Below are 23572 nucleotides of genomic sequence, written 5' to 3'. Positions count from 1 at the left end.
AACGCTGTGTCTAAGCTGATCCTGTGTGATACGTCTGCTGAGCAGATGTATCTAAGCGAATCCTGTGTGATATAGCGTCTCAGCAGACGTATCACATGATCTGATTAGGTACATCTGCTCAGCAGGCATATCACACAGGATCTGCTTAGATACAGTGTCTCAGTAGATATATCACACTGGGCCGGCTTAGATACAGTGTCTCAGCAGACGTATCTAAGCCGATTCTGTGCGACACGTCTGCTTAACTGCTGTATCTAAGCCAATCCTGTGTGATATCTCTGCTTAGCTGCTGTATCTAGGCCGATCCTGTGTTATACGTCTGCTGACACACAGTAGCTAAGCAATTTCTGTGTGATACGTCTACTGCAAAGCTGTATCTAAACAGATTCTGTATGATATATCTGCTGAGCAGATGTATCTAAGCAGATCCTCTGTGATACAGCATCTCAGCAGACGTATCACATGATCAGATTAGATACATCTGCACAGCAGAGGTATTATACAGGTACACAGGATCTGCTTAAATAGCGTCTCAGCCGATGTATCTAAGCAGATCCTGTGTAAAACGTCTGCTGTGACGCTGTATCTAAACCAACCCTGTGATAAATCTGCTGAGTAGATGTATCTAAGCCAATCCTGTGTGATACTGCATCCCAACAGACATATCACATGATCTGACTAGATACTTCTGCTCAGCAGACATATTACTTAGGATCAGCTTAGATACAGCATCTCAGGAGACATAACACAGGACCGGCTTAGATACAGTGTCTCAGCAGACATATCACTTAGGATCGGCTTAGATACAGCATCTCAGGAGACATAACACAGGACCGGCTTAGATACAGTGTCTCAGCAGACATATCACTTAGGATCGGCTTAGATACAGCATCTCAGGAGACATAACACAGGACCGGCTTAGATACAGTGTCTCAGCAGACATATCTAAGGCGATCCTGTGTGATACGTCTGCTGTATCTAAGTCGAGTGTGGTGGGGAGAGGTAGTGTATCTAATCCGAGTTTGGGGGTGGGTAGTGTATCTATGCCTGTCAGGTAGGATACTGTCTGCTGAGATGCTATATTGATACAGCATCTTAGCAGACAGTATCACATCTCAGTCGTTTAGATACACAGCTCAGCAGACACCACATCAAAACTAGAATGGGTGAAAAGTGGACGGGAGCAGGAGAATGTTCCATAATGTAGAGTGAACTTAGAGATGGCGGGAGAGGGCCAGGGCTAGGAGAGACTGCCAAGGAGTTCAATGCATCCGTCCATCATCGGGAGCGAGCACACAGAGGAGGTAGGTGCAGGGAATTGTGGGATTGCAGCACAATGGCGCCATCTTTGAAAGCTGCTTGCTTTGTAAACATCAGTATACAAAGTAAGAAAAGACACAACAGGTAATAGGCATGATGTTTTGAACCCATGTATGCTTTGTTTTAAAATGGTTAGTAAAAGGAAAGCATTATTATTATAAAAAAATTTCCCCCTGCGTGACCGGACAACTCCTTTAAGTAAACGAGTAGATCTGAACGTTCCCGGTTCCTACTCAGAAAAGTATTCTTTGTGTGTGGACTATTTTATTCCTGGAATGGATGTCATAATGATCCATTGCAGAGGACGGAATGTTGGCGTCACGAGTGAGAAATACTGGACTACATGTAACTATGGTTACTATGCCCTTGAATCTCCCCCAGCAGTAACGAGGTCGGGTCCCAAGCTACCCTTAGGGAGGAGACAGTAGAGCCCCGTGACAAGGCTAACACTCTGCCTCGCTGTCTCCTCGGCTGAGGGCCTGCTCCTCGGACGCTGCAAGTACAGTATTTTCTGTGAGCGCTCCAGTGGCATCCAACAGGAACTTCAGAGTGAGTTGTAGCACTTGCTGCTGTGCGTACTGTCTAGCTGGAGTTTCAAGAATGAGTAGGGCACATAGAGGGGGTATATTACTATTGGGGCCACTAAAGGGGGCCATATTACTATGGAGGATACTAAAGGGGCCCTATTGCTGCTGGAACCACTAAAGGAGGCCACTATTAATGCTGGGGTCACTAAAGGGGACCGCTATTAGTACTGTGGCCACTAAAGAGAGCACTAATACTACTAAGGCCACTGCAAAAACAGAGGTGAAAACATAGATTGTGATAATCCAAGCTTCTAACCAGATCCCTAAACCACGCTCTATAGTTTTTGATGGAGATAGATGCTTGTTTCAGAGGAGGGATCTGCATTTTCAGACATTTACACCATATCGGGGGAATATAGTATAAATGTATAGATTGCGAATACCCCCTTACATCTTTCCTCAAGTCACTATTCCTCTTTGCTCGTTTTTTTATTTATCTCATCTTTTCGGAGCTGCTGATTGATGGCTTGACCAGGCTGAGTTTCGATGGATTATTTGATGGTTTGCTTTGGCTTTGTGATGGTAGAAGCTTGAAATGCTTCTTTGTAGGTAGACATGGAATAGTAGCGCCCTCTTCTGGATTGTAAAGTGTAAAGGGAATCTAATGAGCTCCTTACAGGCGCTTTTTGAGATGCTCTGATGAACTTGGAGAAGGTTCTTGCAGGATTACAGGTGGAATACTTCTGTTGGGTTGGAATCCCACCTTGACCGATCTGGGTATGTGTGCGGACCCCAGACTTCCCTGCCATACAGGAAAAAGGGATGATGATGCTATTAAAAATTTTAAGCCAGATTATCATGGTAGTTTGAGATGGTACAGTTGTCTTCTGATGACACAGAGCATTTTGCAGGCCTTGACTTCTATCCTTCCATACATATAGTGTGCAGGGCAATGTGGTTCTCGAGACTGCCAATGCTGTTTCTGGTCTCCATAGATAATATTCTGCATGCCCACACTTCCCCCTGTCTTCAGACACTTGTACTTGCAGTGAGCCCTGTGATAATCCAGGTAGTACACAGTGCCCTCCCTCACACAGCTCCTTAAATATTGACAGATTACATGGCCCACATGATCAGCCAAGTCAGGTGGACTTGTTACCCAACCTGACATGTTGGGAGCCAAAATTTCACCAAGCGTCCATCATTTCCTAAGAATTGGTTTATTAATTCAGGGCTTAGAGGGTTTATTGTGTCTCAACGTCATTCCCTGGGACTACTATCAGCCAAAAAAAACAGGCGTGACTGGAGTAAGCAACATGTCACTCCCGCAGGAGCAAGCTTGGATATGACAAGGTCTTCACACTGTAAAGCTGCTTGAGTTGTCCAATGGAGGGGTCACAGTGGTCACTGATTCTTTTAGAGGATATATTGTCAGTAAGGAGATGGCAGAGGGAGTCAGTATGAAGGTAGTAGAGAGAGTAGTGTCATTAAGTAGATGGTAGAGGGTAAGGAGTTAGTACTGATGTCGTAGAGGATGTAGGGTCAGTAAGTAGATGGCAGTAAGGAGTTGGTAGAGGGTGTAGGGTCAGTACAGAGGTGGTAGAGGGTGTAGGGTCATTAAGTAGATGGCAGAGGACCGGGATTCAGTACTGATATCAGAGAGGGTGTAGGGTCAGTAAGTAGATGGCAGAGGGAGTTAGTATGGAGGAGGTAGGGTCAGGAAGGAGGTGGTAGAGGGTGTAGGGTCAGTATGGAGATGGTAGAGGGTGTAGGGTCAGTATGGAGGTGGTGGAGGAGGTAGGGCTGGTATTGAGGAGGTTCAGGGTGTAGGGTCAGTATGGAGGTGAAAGAGGAGGTAGGGTCGGTATGGAGGTGGTAGAGGGTGTAGGATCAGTATGGAGGTGGTAGAGGAGGTAGGGTCAGTATGGAGGTGGTAGACGGTGTAGGGTAATTATGGAGGTGGTAGAGTAGGTAGAGTCAGTATTGAAGTAGTAGAAGGTGTAGGGTCAGTATGGACATAGTAGAGGAGGTAGGGTCAGTATTGAGGTGGTAGAGGAGGTAGGATCAGTATTGAGGTAGTAGAAGGTGTAGGATCAGTTTAGAGATGGTAGAGGGTGTAGGGTCAGTATGGAGGTGGTAGAGGGTGTAGGGTCAGTGTGGAGGTGGTGGAGGAGGTAGGGTCAGTAAGCAGATGGTACAGAAGTTTGTCAGAGTTTGTGAAATCTTTCCACCTGTCCCCTGCACCTATAATATGAGGATTAGAGCCCTTCTACGTTATCCTGTTGCCCGCCTTTTCTGGCACTGATAGAGGAATCCTTGTCTTTTTTGTTAGTACTGATGATTCCAGACAGGTTTGGAATCAGCTTAATACATGTCTGCAAAGGTGGAGAAATAGGAGTCCTGGCTGTCAGGCAATGGGCACACGCCCGCATGCCACCTACAGCAATCTGGAATTAGGTCACTTCATTGGAATTATGCAGATTTCTTGTGATTACAGCAACTAAGCATTTTAGAGACTAAAGCACTTGCAGTGCTTTTTCTTCCGTCCAACAGGGTACCGCTATCACAGCCAGTCACAGCAGACGTTTGTGACAGCCAATAGGATGGCATCTAAAAAACACCATCACAACAGTTGCACATATGGAGTAGCAGAAATAGACAGCAGAAGATACAAAAGAGTCACATATGTGCAGTAGTAGAAAAAGACTTTGCTGCTCCACCTGGTAAGGTGGTAAATGAGATCTGGGGCTGGTACTACTGCAGTTATAAATATCTTGGCAATTCTTATTGTGAGCTACCCACGGAGTAGTGTAGGGTAAGCTGTTAGTTGTCGTGACGCCAGCTCGTGTACGGGTAGGGACCCGTTCTGAGCAAAACAATAAATACGAAAATTGGAGAAGTAAACAAAAATGGGGGTAGTAGTCCTTGCTTTTCTGTAGTGTGGTGTGGTACCTCAGTGCTGATGTTATGGATGGTGGGAAACACTCCAGGAAGCAGACTTGGAGGATGAAATTAATTTAACACTTTATTAGGAGAGAGTTCTTTTCTTAGTAGTAATTACATCATTCGCATTTCATTTGCATGAAGTAGATCATCGTGGGCATTAACTCCACATGCATCGTTCATTATAAATTTAATTAGTTGGTTTGGACTGGAAGTGTTAATTTGTTCTGGCTTGCTTCCTTAGTTTGACTCTGGCTTCTACCATGTTTCCCCCCCAAATAAGACACTGTCTTATATTAACGTTTGCCCCAACATAGGCACAATGTCTTATTTTCGAGGGGTATCTTATAATACTTACCTAGTAGCCGGCATTCGGGTCCCTCGCGCTGGTCTCCAGCGCTGCTGCAGGCTTCCATGTAGTCCTCAGTGGTGACAGAGCATTTTTTCCTGGTAGCGGGGCTTAAATACCCCGCCTCCAGCAAGCGATTGCTCTGATTGGTTAATCGAGCGCCGCATCAGCCAATCAGAGCTGGCGCTTGATTAACCAATCATGGCCATTTATTGAATAACATCATTGAATGGCTGTAATTGGTTAGTTGAGCGCTGAAGTGGCGCTTGATGAACCAATCAGAGCAATCACTTGCTGGAGGTGGGGTATTCAAGCCCTGCTACCAGGAAGAAATGCTCTATGACCGCCGAGGACTACACGGAAGCCTGCAGAAATGCTGCAGCCCAACGCGAGGGACCCAAACGCTGGCTACTAGGTGAGTATTGATTTTTTTATGTAGTGTAGCTAGGGCTTATTTTCGGGGGAGGGCTTATATTTCAAGGGTTGTAGGGACACTTTCTATTAACCCATTATTGACAATTTAAAGTCACACACGCCCAATTAGAATAGAGGAATATGAACAATAACATTTCACACTGATCAGACATCACGTTAGGACCTGATAGTTGACACAAAGAGTGCTGGAGTACCCAACTCTGGGGTACTATACTAGATGAAGACACCGAAGGAAAAATCCCCATTCAATCCCAGAGGGGTTTTACTTTTAAGATGGAAAATCTACCAAGCTTCCTCTTTTAATAATTTAATATTTAAATTTCCTTTTCGTGGACCAAAACCAATCTGTGAGATGCCACAAAATTTTAGGAATCCAAAATTACCACTATGGTAGTTATTATTGTGTCTAGCCAGTGGTTTGTCCACTTTGGTTCTTATTGTGCTTTGATGTTTGGAAATTCTATGTCAAAGTGTTTGGATTGTTTTACCAACATACATTTTTTGAAGCAGGGACAGATTGCGACATATACTACTGCCCTGCTCCTACAGTTGATCATTGCCTTGATTATATACGTTTTTCAGTTCATGGGATTTTGAAAGGAAATTGTTTTCAAAAGTGCAGGGAAAAAAGAGCAATTACCACAAGGATAGCATCCCACTATAGATCTCCGAGCGGTCGATCGGTGAAGGGGGAAAAATAATGGCTGTGAACTAACATGTCTCTGATATTACGACCACAGCAAAAAGTGATACTAGGATTGATTGTGATAATGTCTGAGACATCTGGATCAGATTGAAGGATAGGCCAATATTTTTGAAGGATCCACTGCATCTTATCATATTTTGGTGGGCAGCTGAATGTGTTAATTCAGCTGCCCAGGGACCGGGGGGCGTGGAGTAGGGAGAAGCAGATTGGGCGACCGGGATTTTTGTTGATATGTGGGAGGAGGAAAGGAGATAAAGTTTTAAGTGCAGAGTGAGGGTCTAGAAATTTCCAGAGGACAGTTAGGAAAAGACAAGACACCCACCCACCCAGGAGTGTTGGGATGCGAAGGTTGAATGGATAGGTTGGAATTGGAAGTTGTCACAGCTGGTTTAGGCGGAAAGCTTCTCATGCCAGCCTTGGGTTTAGAAAGGCGGTCCTTCTAGCCCGGTTTGGATCTGAACGGGCTTTCTGGTGCCTTATGGGACTTTTGAAAAGTTAATTGGAGATGCATGAGAAGTTAGTAAAGCTTAAACGTTAAATAAATATAATTAAAACGATGTTAAAAATATTAAGTTAATAAAGCTGTGGCCTACCCCAATGGTATAAAATGCCAGCCGTTGTATTAGTCGTTATTGGGGAAAAGAGGGAGCAGTGTGATTACAGGTACAGTACCCCCAAGTTCTTCTTTTGTATCATATTTGGATTGTTAATCTTTGAATTCAGGAGGATATTACGATTGATATTCTTGGCTCTATTAAAAGCTTTGAATAAGTGTGTAGAAGGATATCCTCTCCTTCTGAATTTATGATACAATCTATCACACTCAGCTTTAAATTATTTGGAGGTCTGAACAATTTCTTTTTTCTGTCAGATATATTCCTTGCAAAAAATGTCTGTCTGAATCCGACCTTCATTATCCAGCCTAATGTTAAGACCAAGGAATTGGATCACAGATTCATGATAATGGTGTGTGAATGTCATCACTATATCGTTGGTATTCAATAATTCAACAAACTGTACAAATGAATCACCATCTCCCAACCACAAAATCAATATGTCATCTATGTAATGACGCCAGAAAAGGACACAGTCAGAAGGACTTCCAAAACAACATTGGATTCCCACCACTCCAAAAAAAGATTAGCGTAAGTAGGTGCGCAGGGCGTACCCATTGTGGTACCGCGTGACTGAAGAAGAAAGGTTCCATCAAATTAAAAAAAGTTGTGATGTATGATGAGTGAAAGTAGCTCCAAAGTGAATGTGTTATGTGACTTAAATTGACTTCCTCTAGTTTGTAGAAAATATTTAAAGGCCTTGAGACCCAATTCATGACGAATATTCATGTAGAGACGTTCAACGTCTATTGTGGTCAATAACATTCCCTCAGTTAAAAAATATCCTGAATCCTTCTGATCGGGTCCTTTGTGTCTTGTAAATATGATGGGAGGGACATCACGAAAGGATGGAGAACTGTATGTATAAGCTCATATATGTGCTTGCATGTGACCTGGGGCTTTTGTTGCCAGAAACCATAGGACGCCTTGGAATAGAAAGCACTTTTGTATGTAGCTTGGGTAATACACAAAGAGTGGCAATGGTAGGAGCAGGATTAAAGAGGAATTTGAAATCATCTTGAGACAACAATTCATTCTCCTTAGCCTTAAGTAAGAGATGGTTACAATTTTATAACAAATTCCGTAGTTGGGTCATTTTTTAACTTCTGATAATTTTTTCTGTTTTCCAGAAGTTTGGCAACCATAATGTGATAATCAAGACTATCCATAACTACAATATTTTGTCAGAGGGTTTTATCACAATGTCCTGATTGGACTGAAGCTCCTTAAGTGCCCTCACTTCATGTGGAGATAAATTGGAATACATTGTATTCCTATTAGGATTAATGGATATAATCTCCTTGGATACATTCTTACTCGTAGCAAATGCCCCGATGTTACTAAACTGAGATAGTGGCAACATTGTTTTTGATTTTGGGCGTAGGGTAGTAAACGGTGCTTTGAAATTGATTGTACCTGTCTCATTTTCTTGAAGGAGCTCTCAGAGCGCTTCAATAGATTCCATTTCAGAATCACTATAGACATTTGTAGAGGTTGATCTCTGCTTTATTTTATGGTACTTTTGTAATGCCAGCTTTCTGGAAAACAAATGTATATCTTTTACCCGGTCAAAATACGAAAAGGCCGGCGTAGGTGTAAAAGGTAGCCCCTTTTTGAGGACTGATAATTGTATCTCACTTAGATTATAGAAAGAGAGATTGCAAATTTGTAATTCATCGTTGGTTATTATTGTTTTTAAGTTCAATTCAATTTGACCCTTTCTTGCAGCTGCATTGAAGTGCGCTCTAAAAAAATAAGGGGCTGTACGAGTATGTGGGGGGTTCAAACCCATATGATTCTCTGATGGTGGTATGCCAGATCCCCCAGTTTCTGAGAGATGTGACTGCAAATATGGAGCTGTAAAGGATCCAGAAGTAGGCAAGGTTGAAAATAATGTAGTTGATGAAACACATCCAGGCAATGTGGACAGGGTAGTTTGAGATGGTCTCTTAAGTTAGTAGTTATAATGTGTTTCCCTGGAAATAAGACCCTGTCTTATATAAATTTTTGCCCCAAAATAGGCACAGGGTCTTACTTAGTAATGCTATGTACTGAAGATTCAGCAAGTGATTATATCCTTGCATAAACTACCAGCATGTGTGATAAATGCTGCCATTTAAACTGGGGAGTCAAGAAGTCAGTACTGATGTCCTAGAGGGTGTACAGTCAGTAAGTAGATGGCAGAGGACCAGGAGTCAGTATGGAATTGGTAGAGGGTGTAGGGTCAGTTAGTAGATGGCAGAGGGAGTCAGTATGGAGGTGCTAGAGGAGGTAGGATCAGTAAGCAGATGGTACAGAAGTTTGTCAGGGTTTGTGAAATCGTTCCACCTGTCCCCTGCACCTGTAATATGAGGATTAAGAGCCCTTCTGCGTTATCCTGTTGCCCGCCTCTTCTGGCACTGATAGAGGAATCCTTGTGTTTTCTGTTAGTACTGATGATTCCAGACAGGTTTGGAATCAGCTTACTACATGTCTACAAAGGTGGAGAAGTAGAAGCCCTGGCTGTCAGACAATGGGCACACGCCCGCATGCCACCTGCAGCAATCTGGAATTAGGTCACTTCATTGGAATTATGCAGATTTCTTGTTATTACAACAACTAAGCATTTTGGAGACTAAAGCACTTGCAGCGCTTTTTCTTCCGTCCAAAAGCCGGGCAGCTGAGCAGAAGACGAACGGACCCCAATGGGGTCCACTCGGCGCTGTTCTGTTCTGTCCTGAGATGGAGCCATTAGGTCCCTTCTCCTGCTCCCTGAACGGGAACTGCTATGATTATACAGTCCGTGGTCTGAAAAACAGATCCTCATCAAGTCCTGTGAGTTCCTCTATGACAGAGTATATAGCGCTAGTCTATTTTACGTATGCTGACTATAGTACTGATTAGGCAGGCACTGATTGTACCACTAACTATACCCCCAACTTTACAGGGAAGGAAAGAGGGACAGGCGAGGTGTCGCACAAAACATGCCACAGCAGCTTGAGATCTGTACGCTTCATAGACGATATCATTCTTATATGACAGTGATAGCAAACCTTTTAGAGGCAGAGTGCCCAAACTGCAACCCAAAACTCACTTATTTATCGCAAAGTGCCAACGCGACAGGGGGCGCGGGCTTATTACACCATATGATTTTTAACATCGTTATAAAAAGGACAGGGCCATTTCAAAATAGACAAGAAGGAATGCTCTGTGCTTTTTTCCCAACTCAAGTGCCATTGGTGTGGATTTTGACTGGAAATCAGTTGCGTACCTGCAGCTGATTTCATGCTATGCCACGCTCCCCCTCACCTCCACTGAAGGCTTCCTGCTGTTGGCACTCTTGATTCCCAGTGGCCTGTAGTGGCCTCACTTTACCAACATCACCTGACCAGGCAGCTGGGACCGAAAGCTGGGGAGCACTGACCGCAGGAAGCCTTCAGAGAAGGTCAGGAGAAGCGCGGCATAGTATGAAATCAGCTGTGGATTTGTGCCTGATCTGCACCAATGGTGACGATTTTGACTCTATTTTTCGATGCAGAAATGCTGTGTAATTTGCCATGGAAATTTCCACTGCAGACATTCCGCAGCATTTCCGACACATGTTAGACATACCCTAAGTCAGCTTGAGGTATGCTGCCACGTGCAGAGTGGTCTCAGTAGTAATAGTGTCCCCTATTTCGGCCCAGTAGTAATAGTGACCCCCATAGAAGTCTCAGTAGTAATAGTGACCCATAGTAGCCCCTGTAGTAATGGTGTCTCCTATATTGGCCACAGTAGTAATATTGATCCCCACAGTGGTGTCAGTAGTAATGGTGTCCCCTATATCGTCCCCAGTAGTAATGGACCCCCATAGTGTCCTCAGTAGTAATAGTAACCCCCACAGTAGGCCCAGTAGTAAAAGTGTCCCCTATATTGGCCCCCAAGCGGTAACAGTGACCCCACAGTGGTGTCAGTAGTAATGGTGTCCCCTATATTGGCCCCAGTAGTAATTGTGACCTTCACAGTGGCACTAGTAGTAATAGTATCCCCTATATCGGCCCCAATAGTAATAGTGACCCCCACAGTGCCCTCAGGAGTAAGTGTCCCCTATATTGGTCCCTGTAATAATAGTGACCCCTATATTTGTCCCAGTCATAATAGTGACCCCCACAATTGCAGCAGGAGTAATAGTGTCCCCTTTATTGGCCCCAGTAGTAATATTAACCCCATAGTGGCCTCAGTAGTAATAGTGTCTCCTATGTTGGACCTAGTAGTGATAGTGACCCCAACAGAGGCCTCAGTAGTAATAGTGGTCCCTATATTGGCCCCAGTAGTAATAGTAACCGCCACAGTAGCCTCAGTATTACTCGTGACCCCTGTATTGGCCTTAGTAGTAATATTATCTCCCACAGTAGCCCTAGTAGTAATACTGACCCCCATAGTAGCCCCAGTAGTAATAGTGACTCCTACAGTAGCCTTAGCAGTAATAGAATCTCCCCCTGAGAATCATATATGTACCTTCTCCTTGTTGTCGAATGGCCGCTGCTTCTCCTCTCTGCGCTGCTACAGGAGAAAATGTATATGCCTGAACTCCTCCTCCCTTCTCCTGTCCTGATGTGGAACCAAGGAAGAGAGGTCAGGGGAGAAAGATCCCGGGTGCACACACTGCCGACAGTATGTGCACCCATAGCAGTGCTGCTGAGTGATTACTGGCCGGAGAGTGGCGCACCCTGGCTGGTAGTCACTATCGTGGGATCACAGGGAGGCGTCCGGACAGGATTTTGTACATTATCTCAATGATAATCAACATAACTTGTAGTTCACCAGCCAGTCAAATGATGTTACTGTATCCTTTCTTGATCTCACTCTCTATGTGAATAAAAACACTTTTAAAGTGGAAACTTCCTATTTTATGAAGAGTAATGCAGGTAATACTTTTCTATAAGCCAAAAGTTGTCATCCATCTCAGACTGTTAAAATGGTATCCGTAGAAGAATTAATTAAAGCCAAGCACAGGTGTTCCCTAAATAAGGATAATACAGTTGGTAAAGCTGATATATGCAAGCGATCGGGGATACAAAGATTGGATGTTAAATAGAGCTATGAAAGGGGTTAAATACGTGGATAGAAAAGTCTTGTTGGATGATAAAGTAGTCAAAACTGAAGCGAAGAACAGACTGGTATTCTCAACAGTTTATAGTAGAAATTTTCAAACTGTAAGGCCGCCTGCACACGGGCGGAAATCCCGCGGCGGGATTTCCGCCACTGAAAGCCTGCATAGGAGTGCATTACAATACGCACTCCTATGCAGACGGCCGCGGTTTGGCCGCGTGAAATGTCGCGCGGCAAACAAGCCGCGGCATGTCCTATTTGTGTGCGGGGCTCGCAGAGCCCCACACAGACATGTCACTCACCCGGCCGTCGGCTCCGGTCTGCGCCTGCGCCGGCTGCCCGGCAGCCGGCGCATGAAAGAGCCGGGGCCACCGGGCGCGGGTGAGTACGCGCTCGTCTCTACAGGCGCTCGGTTCGGGTCCCGCGGCGAGAATTCTCGCCGCCGGATCCGACCCGCCCGTCTGCAGGCGGCCTAAAGCAATTGTTTTTCTTCTGCCCATCTTAAAACAGGACAAAATTTTGAAAGAAATATTAGAAAACGGTGACAATGTGTTCCAAAAAGAAATAGAAACTTAAGGCCTATTTACACTGGATGAATGTAAAAATTAGAGCTGAGCGAGCACCAAAATGCTCGGGTGCTCGTTACTCGAGTCGAACTTCCCGCGATGCTGGAGGGTTCATTTCGAGTAATGAACCCCATTGAAGTCCATGGGCGACTCGAGCATTTTTGTATATCGCTGATGCTCGCTAAGGTTTTCATTTGTGAAAATCTGGGAAATTCAAGAAAGTGATGGGAACGACACAGAAACGGATAGGGCAGGCGAAGGGCTACATGTTGGGCTGCATCTCAAGTTCCCAGGTCCCACTATTAAGCCACAATAGCGGCAAGAGTGGCCCCCCCCACCCAACAATTTTTACTTCTGAAAACCCCTCATTAGCAATGCATACCTTAGCTAAGCACCACACTACCTCCAACAAAGCACAATCACTGCCTGCATGACACTCCGCTGCCACTTCTCCTGGGTTACATGCTGCCCAACCCCCCCGCACGACCCAGTGTCCACAGCGCACACCAAAGTGTCCCTGCGCAGCCTTCAGCTGCCCTCATGCCACACGCTAGCCTCATAGCCACACCACCCTCATGTCTATTTATAAGTGCGTCTGCCATGAGGAGGAACCGGAGGCATACACTGCAGAGGGTTGGCAGGGCCAGGCAGCAACCCTCTTTAAAAGGGGCGGGGCGATAGCCCACAATGCTGTACAGAAGCAATGAGAACTCCAATCCTGTGCCACCTCCGTCAGGAGCTGCAAACGTGGGCATAGCAATGGGGAATCCATGTGCCACACAGTATTCATTCTGTCAAGGTGTCGCATAGCTCAATCCACACTGCAAGGGGAAAGCCGTCAGCGCTCTGCCCCCTACCCAAGACTGGGAACACTCTCAATCCTTTACCCGCTCACTTATCTACTAAATAACCAATACTTACAACTTCTTGTTTCTGCCAATTGTGGGGTAGGCCACAGCTTTTATTTATTAACGAATATCAAAAACTTTATTGAAAAAACTGTCCATGCTGTCCGTATGCTAAAACTTTAAAGTCCGTAAACAGTCCACTGAGGACGTTTGTAAGCCCCGTTCCTTCGGCTTGCAAACCCTCCTCTACTTCCTCACAGCATGGACAAAAATCCGGGCCAAACCAGCTGTGACAACTTCCGACGATAGTCCTTCATAACCGTCCCACCTCTCCCCTATCCCTCCAGGGCGGGTGGGCGGGTGTCTCTTCTCCAGTCTTCTCCCGTCTCTTCTTGTCTCACGACTGAGCTCCTTCCGCTCCCCCCCACCCTTTCTCTTCCTGTCTAAACTCCACCCCCCTTTTGCTCGCTCTACTTAACCCCTGCTGTACCTGTTCCCAGTCATGTGCCGCCTCCTTAGTTAGCTCGCGGCATTCAAGACTGGGAACACTCTCAATCCTTTACCCGCTCACTTATCTACTAAATAACCAATACTTACAACTTCTTGTTTCTGCCAATTGTGGGGTAGGCCACAGCTTTTATTTATTAACGAATATCAAAAAACTTTATTGAAAAAACTGTCCATGCTGTCCGTATGCTAAAACTTTAAAGTCCGTAAACAGTCCACTGAGGACGTTTGTAAGCCCCGTTCCTTCGGCTTGCAAACCCTCCTCTACTTCCTCACAGCATGGACAAAAATCCGGGCCACACGGGATGTGCCGCGTTACTACGGCTCATTCCGTCCCCACCCCACCAACCCGAGCTAAAGCTTTCTCAACCCCATCCTGCAAGCCGGATAGGAACGTATCCAACCCTACATCATTGAGGTGAACACCGTCCCTCCTCAATGCCCCCTTTTCCTTCTCTTCCAGCTCCCAATGGCGCACCGCCACCCCTCCGATAGAGTGAACGAACTGCGACATCCGCATGTTGATCAGCCTCCTGGCTCTATCCACCGCTTCCAGGCTCCTCGCTCCATTCCAGAGCCTCCTTGCGACAATGTCAGACCACACAATGATGCATTCGTTAAAACATTCCCGAAAACGCAGTAAGTCCTGCTTCATGATGACCAACAGGTCTCGTGTCTTTGCTTTTCCGAGATCATTCCCCCCGGCGTGAACCACCAACACCACTTTCCGGGGGGTACCTCTGGCTATGTCCACCACCAACTTCCACATGTCGGGCCATCTTAGCCCCCGGACTCCGTGCCAGGTTACGGATGTTCCGGGTAGGCCTAGCTCCGATCCCAACGGGCGTACTGCTGCCCTCCTTTGTGCCCAGTGAATATAGGAATGCCCGACTATGTGCACCTTCCACGGTTCTGTTGCTGCAAATAAAAACAAGAAAAACAAAACAAGGGCAACCAACTTGAAGGACACTGCCTCACATTTAAAGAAAAACGAGGGGCCTTTTGACCCTAACTTAAATCTCCCACCGCCAGATCGGGTCGCACATAAGACTTATATGCCTGGGACTTCCATCTCCCAAGCCGTTTTAACCCGTCTTCGTTCATTCCACCCGCATCTGCCGACGTGGCCGCACCGATTCTGAAGGAGTGGGTTCCGAATTCCTTCGGATCGAGGCCCACAGACCTCAAAGACAATTTTAACCCCGCCGTTACCTGAAACCTGGTGAGGGGGAGGCCGGATGCGTGAACCAAAAACTGCTCCCCCGCCGGCCTTGTTGCCATGTAACTGGCTACCGTGTCTACTGGGCACCAAACTGCGCCTAGCCGCGAGATCGGCACCCACTCACCTCTACCGAAAACGTCGGTTTTTGATTTTTTAATCCTGACCCGTAGCCCGTCGTCTACCGGTACCACATCGTCAAACATAAGACCTCCCGGCATAAACTTGCTCTTCGGAACTAACTCGCCGATCCTGAGCGCCGCAAAAAATGCCAGCAAGAACGCCGTCCTAAACAGTAAAACCTCGTACCCGTTGCAACACGTGACCTCCAAAGTGTCCAATAACTTGCACAACAACTGGTAAGTAATCGGGCGGCGGGCATCAGAGCCGGCCTTTTCTTTCTTCCACCCGCGCACTATCTGGCGAAAAACGAACTCTTTTGTAACGTCTCTGAACCCGTGCAACTTTAGCAAAAAAGCGACGCCCGCAAGATGCTTTTTCGCCGCATCCACCGACGCCCGTCCCGCCCGTAGGGACGCTAACATATCCAGGGTAGCTGACCGGGCCCTCTCGCCCCCAGCTACCCTGCCATCCGTACAACACAACCATTTTTTCCACACCGCATTATAGTTTTTCCAGGTTCCCACTGCCACGGATGACTCGACAAGCTTCAGCAGCTCTGTTCTGCCAGATCCCACAAGAAAAGCGGGCAGCGTACTCCCAACGCATCCGCCTGAGGGTGCCGCTCTCTGAACCGCTCCATCTGCGAACGAGAGAGCGCGTCAGCTGCCACATTTTTATATCCCGGCACATGCTTTGACCGTAAATATATATTACGCTGTAAACATCTCAAGACCACATGTCTCACGAGTGCCAACACCGGTGGGGACGATGAAGACTGCCGATTAATAATGTGCACCACCGCAGCATTATCAGACCAAAAACACACTTTGTGATCTTGTAACTCCTCACCCCATAGTTCCACAGCCACCACCAACAGGAAAAACTCCAATAAAGTAATGTTTTGATTCCACCGCTTAGTTATCCAGGATACTGGCCATGGTTCCCTGCACCAGTGGTTCCGGAAAATAACCCCAAATCCAGTAGACCCTGCAGCGTCCGCGGACAGGCTAAGACCTGTACCCGACCACTCTTCCTTAGGGCACACCACCTGCCCATTGAACGCTTCCAAGAAGATTTTCCATGTGTGTAAATCCCCTCGAATCCCAGGCGTGACTCTAATAAAATGATGCGGCTCCTTTACACCCACCGTTGCTAGCGACAGCCTCCGTGAAAAAACGCGACCCATGGGTATCACTTTGCACGCAAAGTTCAATAAACCCAAGAGGACCTGTATTTGGCGCAGCGTAACTTTTTTACACCTTACGACATCGTTAACCGTCTGCCGGAGGCGGGCAATTTTTTCGATCGGTAATCTAAAAACCATTTCCTCGGTGTCGATCTCGATTCCTAGGAAAGTTAACCTTGTCACCGGGCCCATAGTCTTTTCCTCAGACAATGGGACCCCCGCCTCCTGCATCAATGACCGGAATGTGCGTAACAAAAACCCGCAGGTGCCCGATGACTCCGTACCGATAAACAGAAAATCGTCAAGGTAGTGCGTCACCGATGTGATGCCCGTTTCAAACCTGAGCATCCATTCCAGGAATGAACTGAAAAGCTCGAAGTAATAGCACGAAATCGAGCAGCCCATCTGCAGACACATATCATAAAAGAACTGATTATCTACCTTGCAACCCAACAAGTGGAAACACTCAGGGTGAATTGGAAGTAGCCGAAAAGCCGACTCAATGTCGGCTTTCGCTAACTGTGCCCGCTTACCTGCTGCTCTGACCAAAGCGACCGCCTGGTCAAATGACGCATAAACCACCGATGCTTGTTCCTTTGTAATGCCATCATTTACCGACTCCCCTTTCGGGAAGGATAGATGATGGATCAATCGGAACTTGCCCGCCTCTTTCTTAGGGACTAGCCCCAACGGTGAGACCCGCAAGTTCGCGAACGGTGGTTCGTCGAAGGGGCCCGCCATGCGGCCCGCCGCCACCTCTTTGTTGACCTTTTCTCTTACCAATACTATATTATCCAGGGCCGACTTTAAATTTGCGCACAAGGTGGAAGCAGGTTGAAATGAAAAGGGGATTAAAAAACCGTCGGTAAAACCTTGCCTAAGGATTCTTGCTTCCTCCCTCCTGTGGTATCTGTCGAGCCACTGGAAGAGGTACTTGCTTTTCACCGGGGTTCGGTGCTCCACTGGCACCGCCCCCGGCGACTGGCTGTCTCTGTTTTCTGAAGCAGCGCACCGCGGAGTGTTGTCCTCCGCAGACCGAACATTCGTGCCTAAACTTGCACGTCGCGAAAAACCGACAGTGGCCCTCATTATAGAGCCAGCATGACCCGTTTTGCCGCGGAGAGGCCGCAGGGGGCTGTTGCCCGCCCCCCGCGGCACCCCCTTGAAAGGTAGGTTTCTGCGGGCGTTGAGCTAAAATGAGTTGCAACCATACATCGGTCGCTTTTGTCGCCCAACTCACGGCCGTACCCGACACGCGCCGACGAAAGTCCTCGTCATAGCGCCACCACGCGGTGCCTCCGTGCAACTTATATGCACTGAAAATGGTGTTAAGATAGACCAACATCTCGGGACCTTTCTTAGGGTACTGTTGGCATGTAACGTACGCCAAAACCGTAAACGCTTGAACCCAATTACAGAAAGTCTTAGCGACCTTCGATTTTTTATCCACACGATCCGACACCCTCTCTTTATCCACCGTCACATGGTCCGGAGACAACAGAGACCATATATCCACATAAACACCTTTCCGGATCTTATCGAGTAGATCATCCGACACACCGACCCCCAAGGGGGCAACCCCGCAGAACAGCGAGTCTGCGTATCTCAACCCTTCCATCGGGTCCACTTCACCTCCGGCTGTTAAGCCACCCTCCTGCCCCACGGGTGGGCCCGCGCCCCCCGGGGATCCACAGGACACCGATAAAACCTCTTTTTTATCCATTTTACTCAAAACCGATTTTAATACTAACACCAAATCATTTTTCTCCGCCACCTTGGCGGGATCCATTACATTTTTCCAAGCATTTAAACAGTCTGACTCACCGGCACGACCGTCCTCCGGCATCGCCAAGGGCGAGGTCCCTGCCGTCCTTCTCCCAGGGCTCCTGCCTCTGCTGCTCGATGGCTGCCGCGAACTCACATGCGGAGCGTCGTTTGTCGCATATCCTCCCGCTATCATAAGGTGGCCCCGCTCTGGCCGTCCCGGGGGTGTATCCCGCCGCCTGTGGCGTATGTTGTGCCTGCTTGTTGAAGGTGTTGGCGGAGGTTCCGCATGGCGGTAAGTATCCTGGTGGTGCCGTACACCTGGACTCCTGGATCCGTCGCCCAGAGACTCTCCGCTCGGCCTCCTTATGCTCTCGCTTGCTTGCGCTCCTACTCTCGCAAGCTCACTCTCACGCCTTTGCTGATACCTTGCCCTCCTAGCTCTCTCGCGTTGTCTACGCTTGGCACCCAAACCTTGCCTATTGCCGCTTGCGCGACTGGCGTAGCCCTGTGAGGAATCCCCCCCACCTGACGATGTTGCCACCACGAAACGTGGGTTGACATAACAAAGCCTCTGTGCGCTAGGGGCCGCTATCGCTTGCTGCTGTGGAAGGTGATATCTGTGAGCCGCGCGACCGCTATGCTCACGAGTCTGGGTGCTGACTACGTACCCGGTGCCAGCGGGCGGGATGTAAGTGACATACCGGCTATGTCGTTGCTCATGGATAGGGTGACCCACATAAGACCCGGTCGAGGGACCCTCCGGGACAAGGGAAACAAAGGGGATCCCCGCTTCTCCTATAATCTCCCCACTTTCCCTAACTCCCTGAGCGCTCCCTGCCCTGGTGGCTGCACTGCCGGTAGAGCTGGTGGCCGGGCTATATCCCCTATCCCTCCCCCCCCCCAGGGTTATACCTCCCGGGTAATGGGTTTAAGTGCCTGGCCACCTGGCCCTCTGAGGACGCTCCTCCCCCCCTCCTCCCCGGTACCTGGCGCTGCTGCCTTGCTCTGCCGCCATCTTGCCTGCCTTCCCGCCATGCGTCTGCACGTGGCACGTGCCTCCTTGGCTGCTCCATGCTGCCGGTGCCTCCTGCTGCCGTGCGCCCGACTGCGCGCTGGCTCCTGGACCCGGAGCCCCTGCTTGATGCTGCCGGTGCCCCTCTGTTGTTTTGCGGACTGCCGCCCGGCTGTTCCCGCTGCTCCTCCGCGGTCGCTCCAACCGCCGCGCGATTCGAATTTCGCGCCTCCGCCCTCGTGACGCGTCCCGCGCCCTGCATCATCTCTCCGCTGCGGCCGCTCCTGCGGCCGACCCTCTTGGCGGCGGGGCTCGGACTGAGCCTCGCAGGGGGGTTCCGTCTTCTCCTCGGGCGGCCTCGCCCGGCATCCCCCAGCTGTTCCGCTCCCTCGGCAGCCGCCGGCAAAGCTGCTGCAGGCCCGACTGGCCTTCCGGACTCCGACCCCGATCTGCAGCTTGCGATGATCTCCTCCAGCCATTCCGCGCCGTCCGTCTGGATCGCCTCCCGAATCTGCGCTCGCAGCTCCTCCATCCTCAGATCTTGGGACTTCTGGATCGCCGGACGCGGTTGCGTTCTCTTCTTCCACGCCGCTTGCAGGTACTTCTTCGCCGCTTCTCCTCTTCTGCTGGATACTCCTTCCTTTTGCCGAACCTCTTCTCCTCTCTCTGGAAACACTTTTCGCCCTTTGCAATCTTCTTTCTGCTGCTGTCTCTTCTCCAGTCTTCTCCCGTCTCTTCTTGTCTCACGACTGAGCTCCTTCCGCTCCCCCCCACCCTTTCTCTTCCTGTCTAAACTCCACCCCCCTTTTGCTTGCTCTACTTAACCCCTGCTGTACCTGTTCCCAGTCATGTGCCGCCTCCTTAGTTAGCTCGCGGCATTCAAGTCAGTCAGTGTCTTTGTGCCAGACAGGTCAAACACCGCAATGGGAACTAAGTTTGCACCAACAGCATAGGTGGGTCCTAGGAAACCCAAGACATGAACAAAAAATTGATCTGAGCGGCCAAGCATGGCAGACTTGCACCGCGCCCACGGCATAGGCCTCGGCCCACAGATTCAGCAATCCTAGGCTGGAAGCGGACTTTCACTGCACCCAGGACATAGGCCTCTGCACAAACCCTCAGCAATCGCGGGCCTACAGCGGACTCCTATGCTAGCGTAGCTGTGCACGTCTCATTAGCGCTGTATTCCTCCTGTAGTTTGTCCCAATGCAGTGCCCCGGATAGTAGAGCTAATGTCAGATTAAATACAGCTGGGCTTCGGCCCACACTGCATGCCCCAGTCAGACTGGGGTTCTTTATAAGTAGACACAGGCAGGTACAACTCCGTGTGGACCGACAGCATGGGTGGGTCCCAGGAAGCCACCGGAGTTACATAAATAAATCCCATTGCATTGCCCAGCACAGCTGAGGTAACGTCAGATTAAATGCAGGTGGGCTTCGGCCCACACTGCATGCCCCAGTCTGACCGGGGTTTTTAATACATAGACACAGGCAGGTACAAATCCCTAATGTGAAGTCCGTGTGCACCCAAAGCATGGGTGGCTCCCTGGAACCCACCGGCGGTACATAAACAAATCCCATTTCAGTGCCCTGGACAGCAGAGCAAACGTCAGATTAAATACAGGTGGGCTTCGGCCCACACTGCATGCCCCAGTCTGACCGGGGTTTTTAATACATAGACACAGGCAGGTACAAATCCCTAATGTGAAGTCCGTGTGCACCCAAAGCATGGGTGGCTCCCTGGAACCCACCGGCGGTACATAAATGTATCCCATTGCAGTGCCCATCACAGCTGAGGTAACGTCAGATACAATACAGGTGGGCTTCGGCCCACAGTGCATGCCCCAGTCAGACTGGTAATATGTACCTTAACAGTAACCACATTGGTGGGAATGTGGTGGCGACTGCGGACCTAGTAGCGCGGTTTTATTTAGTTGGTTTTCGGAATGTGGCCAGGATTAAGTGGGCCGTGGCGGGGGGGGGATGGTGGGGGGGCTCTCTTGTTGTGTCGTTAAAGGTGAAATTCTTGGACTGCCAGGAGGGGGATGTTTTTGAGGCACTACGTGTCCTCTCCACGTGTCCGTGGTTATATGCACCTTAACAGTAACCGCGTTGGTGGGAAATGGCCTCGCTGCCATCATGTCTTTGGGAAGCCTCCGTTTCCACACCCCAGTGACATAGCATTAGCAGCGGTATAGGCAGAGCCCAGAATTAGTAACATTTCAGCGGTAGCATTAGGGACAGGCCCCAGTAACATATCACTAGCAGCATTATAGGGGGAGCACAGTATTAGTTCCATTTCAGTAGTAGTAGCAGTCCAGACAGGCCCCAGTAACATATCACTAGCAGCAGTATAGGGGGAGCACAGTCTTAGTTCCATTTCAGTAATAGTAGCACTCAAGACAGGCCACAGTAACAATTCCGAAGCAGCAGTATAGGGGGAGCACAGTCTTATTCCATTTCAGTAATAGTAGCACTCAAGACAGGCCCCAGTACCAATTCCGAAGCAGCAGTATAGGGGGAGCACAGTCTTAGTTCCATTTCAGTAATAGTAGCAGTCTAGACAGGCCACAGTAACAATTCCGAAGCAGCAGTATAGGGGGAGCACAGTCTTAGTTCCATTTCAGTAATAGTAGCACTCAAGACAGGCCCCAGTAACAATTCCGAAGCAGCAGTATATGGGGAGCACAGTCTTAGTTCCATTTCAGTAATAGTAGCAGTCTAGACAGGCCCCAGTAACAATTCCGAAGCAGCAGTATAGGGGGAGTACAGTCTTAGTTCCATTTCAGTAATAGTAGCAGTCTAGACAGACCCCAGTAACAATTCCGAAGCAGCAGTATAGGGGAAGCACAGTATTAGTTCCATTTGTAGTAGTAGTAGCAGTCAAGACAGGCCACAGTAACATTACCGTTGCAGCAGTTTAGGGAGATAACAGTCTCTTTCACATTTCAGTAGTTGCAGTATAGACAAGGCCCCAGTTACATTTATGTAGCAAAAGTGTAGGCCAACCCCACACACCTTGCTGTAGCATGAGTGCAGACGAAGCCCATAAAAATTACTAGGATTACACTGTAGGCGAGGGCCCAAAAAAATTGGTGTACCAACAGTACTAATGTACCTCAGAAAAATTGCCCATGCCCAACCAAGAGGGCAGGTGAAACCCATTAATTGCTTAGCTTACTGTGGCTTAATTTGTAACTAGGCCTGGAGGCAGCCCAGTTAAAATAAAAATTGGTTCAGGTGCAAGTTTCAACGCTTTAATGAGAATTGAAACGTATAAACATTGTTTACAAAAATTATATGACTGAGCCTTGTGGGGCCTAAGAAAAATTGCCCGTTCGGCGTGATTACGTGAGGTTTCAGGAGGAGGAGCAGGAGGAGGAGGATGCATATAATACACAGATTGATGAAGCTAAAAGGTCCCCGTTTTTTATGGTGATAGAGAACGATGCTTCCATCCGCGGGTGCAGCCTACATATTGTTTAGGTACCGCTGCTGTCCGCTTGTGAAGAAGAGAAGTCTGGGGAAATCCAGGCTTTGTTCATCTTTATGAGTGTAAGCCTGTCGGCACTGTCAGTTGACAGGCGGGTACGCTTATCCGTGATGATTCCCCCAGCCGCACTAAACACCCTCTCTGACAAGACGCTAGCCGCAGGGCAAGCAAGCACCTCCAGGGCATACAGCGCGAGTTCAGGCCACGTGTCCAGCTTCGACACCCAGTAGTTGTAGGGAGCAGAGGCGTCACGAAGGATGGTCATGCGATCGGCTACGTACTCCATCTCACCATCCTTTTACAGTGCTCCCGCCGACTCAGCCTTGACTGGGGAGCGGTGACACAGTCTTGCTGGGGAGCCATAAAGCTGTCAAAGGCCTTGGAGAGTGTTCCCCTGCCTGCGCTGTACATGCTGCCTGATCTCTGCGCCTCCCCTGCTACCTGGCCCTTGGAACTGCGCCTTCTGCCACTAGCGCTGTCGGATGGGAATTTTACTACCAGTTTGTCCACCAGGGTCCTGTGGTATAGCATCACTCTCGAACCCCTTTCCTCTTCGGGTATGAGAGTGGAAAGGTTCTCCTTATACCGTGGGTCAAGCAGTGTGTACACCCAGTAATCCGTAGTGGCCAGAATGCATGTAACGCGAGGGTCACGAGAAAGGCATCCTAACATGAAGTCCGCTGTGTGTGCCAGGGTACCTGTACACAACACATGGCTGTCCTCACTAGGAAGATCACTTTCAGGATACTCCTCCTCCTCCGGCCATACACTCTGAAAGGATGACAGGCAAGCAGCATGGGTACCCTCAGCAGTGGGCCAAGCTGTCTCTTCCCCCTCCTCCTCCTCCAAAACGAGCTGAGATATAGACATGAGGGTGCTCTGACTAT

This window comes from Eleutherodactylus coqui, chromosome 9, assembly GCF_035609145.1.
Source record: "Eleutherodactylus coqui strain aEleCoq1 chromosome 9, aEleCoq1.hap1, whole genome shotgun sequence".
In the NCBI taxonomy this organism is placed as follows: Eukaryota; Metazoa; Chordata; class Amphibia; order Anura; family Eleutherodactylidae; genus Eleutherodactylus; species Eleutherodactylus coqui.
Note: the sequence above shows the minus strand (reverse complement) of the source record.